The sequence below is a fragment of the Scylla paramamosain genome, chromosome 48 (assembly GCF_035594125.1).
Source record: "Scylla paramamosain isolate STU-SP2022 chromosome 48, ASM3559412v1, whole genome shotgun sequence".
NCBI lineage: Eukaryota > Metazoa > Arthropoda > Malacostraca > Decapoda > Portunidae > Scylla > Scylla paramamosain.
This window is the reverse complement of record NC_087198.1, coordinates 798,599-801,098: the sequence shown is the minus strand read 5'-3', so window position 1 is coordinate 801,098 and position 2,500 is coordinate 798,599. Positions and strand designations below refer to the sequence as shown.

General features: G+C 41.6%; 1 long non-coding RNA gene across 2 annotated transcripts in view; it reads right to left on the bottom strand.

Moving 5' to 3' along the window:
* LOC135095190 (uncharacterized) overlaps positions 1-853 on the bottom strand; it is a 36,841-nt gene extending 35,988 nt beyond the window's left edge. Inside the window, exon 1 of one of the 2 annotated variants that reach the window (XR_010264109.1) lies at positions 358-853. This is a non-coding gene — a long non-coding RNA (uncharacterized LOC135095190). The remainder of the gene's footprint in view (positions 1-357) is intronic. The other variant, XR_010264112.1, reaches the window with a different exon arrangement.
* Positions 854-2,500: the final 1,647 nt, after the last annotated feature.

Genomic DNA, 2,500 nt, shown 5'->3' with positions numbered 1-2,500 from the left:
AAACAGTGACACTATTAAAATGAACAGGAACAAGGAGACAATTGAAATGTTGAGGCCAAGAGAAGAGTTGACAAGTGGTGATTGGAGACGCTGCATCCTGTTTGCTACTAGCTTCTCAATGCACAAATAATAAACAACGACTGAACAGATACGCAGAACATAGGGTGATCAGAAACACTGCAGCTTATTACCTTCCTTACTTCCTCTATGCGCAAGTAACAAGCAAATGACTGAACAAATACGCAAAATATGGGTTGACCAAAAACACTGCAGGCTGCTGCTAACCTTTCAGTTCCTCTATGCACAAATAATAAATAAACAAAACACATGCACACAAAATAGTGACTAGTACATTACCAACATCGACAGGAAGACACGGGGAAGAGCAGGGAGGGAATATGACGCCTTCAAGGTGACTGAGAGGCGATTCCAACACCCCGCGGCTCTCCACGGCACAGTCTACACCGCCGCCTCGCAGTTCTCACGACCACTGCACACAGTAATGTTACGGAGGCACAATTACCGGGGAAACTAACACACGGGCCGTCACCTTTACGTCACCACGAGATAATGGAGAGGCGACCAAAACTGAATGAGTATCTCAGTTCGTTCAGCAGTTTACAGCACACGGTATTGACACGGAAGCACAAGTACTAAGGAAACTAGTACGCGGCCGCCCGCTGTCTTGACGTAACCACGCGGCAGTGGCGAGGCGAGCAGGACTAAGGCGGCTGAGAGTTACAGATTCAGTGTCTCAGTTCGAAGGTTCCTTGTTTGGAGTATTGTTCACGCAGCTAAGCCAAATGTCCACGGTCTGACAGTGCGGGAAATATCTATACCATTCTTTAGTGTGTAGGAGGAGACGTGAATTAAAGATGAGGTGTAATATAAAATCTCCAGGGGACGTACTTATATTCAATGGCCTTTATTGTCACGTGAGACTCACCCGCGCTGACTCCAGTCATGCATTGAAGCCTTACGTTGCCAGACTCCACACGGAACATTAATCCTAGATGTGTGTGTGTGTGTGTGTGTGTGTGTGTGTGTGTGTGTGTGTGTGAGAGAGAGAGAGCATGATTTCTATTCGTATGATTTTTCTTTATCTTTTCTTTATTTTCTATCTATTTATATTTCTGTATTTGTTAATTGTTTGGGTGGGTATACAGTCAGTGCCACCACCACCACCACCACTGCGATTTGTGGCGGTGTGTTGCAGTCATTGTCATCATAATCATCATCATTCTCCTCATCTTTCTTTTCTTCTTCCTCCTCTTCTTCTTCCTCCTCGTTCTTATTTTCCTCTTCTTCATCATCATCATATTCTCTTCCTCTTCCGCCTTCTCATCATTAGAAATTTGTTCCTCTCCTCCTCTTCCTCCTCCTCTTCTTCCTCTTTCTCCTCCTCCTCCTCCTCCTCCTCCTCCTCCTCCTCTCTCTCTCATCTCCTCCTCACCATCATCATCACCATCATCATAATCTCCATCTTTCTCATCACAATCACCACAACCTTCTTCTCCTCTTCACCACCACCACCACCACCACCACCACCATCATAATCTATTTCCGGTAATACTGCAGTACAAATGTCTTCCAAACATCCTATACGCATCATCATTTTTGTCTATTCCAGGTCACCCGAGCAACACTTGTCTCTTCTCTCCAAGTGAAATGAATCTGTGAGCACTGCCTTGTTTTACCATCCTTTCGTTGACATTCTGCTTTCCTAACTGTCTGTATCACTGGCTCCGCGCTTACTGTGCCGTGCGTATGTCAACTTACTTCTTCAGTGCACTATCACCATCAAGAAGCGGGCTCAGGATTTGCTTAAAGGTCCCCATTTTTAAAAGGGAGATAAAAGAGAACGGCGGCTGTCTTGCATTAGAGAAAACGAAAAATTTTACTCAAACTTAAAAAAATAATTAAATTAATCTTCCAATACTATTTTAAACTGTTTAGGATAATGCAAGCGTCTCTTCTATTTTATCTATTATTTCGTGGTGTTTTGTACTATTAATTATCAGTTTTTTAGTGCAAGAAGTTCAAGAAAAGAGGAAAAAAACAAAAACACTATAGAGATAAGGACAATATGGTCGCTATTAACATGTATATTTACAGGACTTTCGATCCCCTGATTTCCAAGGCGTAGGCGGCGGCCATCTAGGAAACTGAAGGATTAGAGAAAACGTGATATTTTAACGCCAACTAAAGAAATACTGAATTGATCTAACTATGAATAACATATAATATTTTTACGATAGTGTTAACATTTACTGTTATATGAATCGACTTTAATTATTTATTGGCGTTAACATTACGTAAATTACACAAGCTTAATCTATGACAACATATATATAACGAAAAAAAAAAAAGAAAAATGACGTCTCCCTCAACACACACACACACACACACACACACACACACACACACCTTTATGTACGTATACTGTAGGAAATATTGTATTTTTATTGGTTCCTCAGCAAATACAGTAGAAATGTTGTGT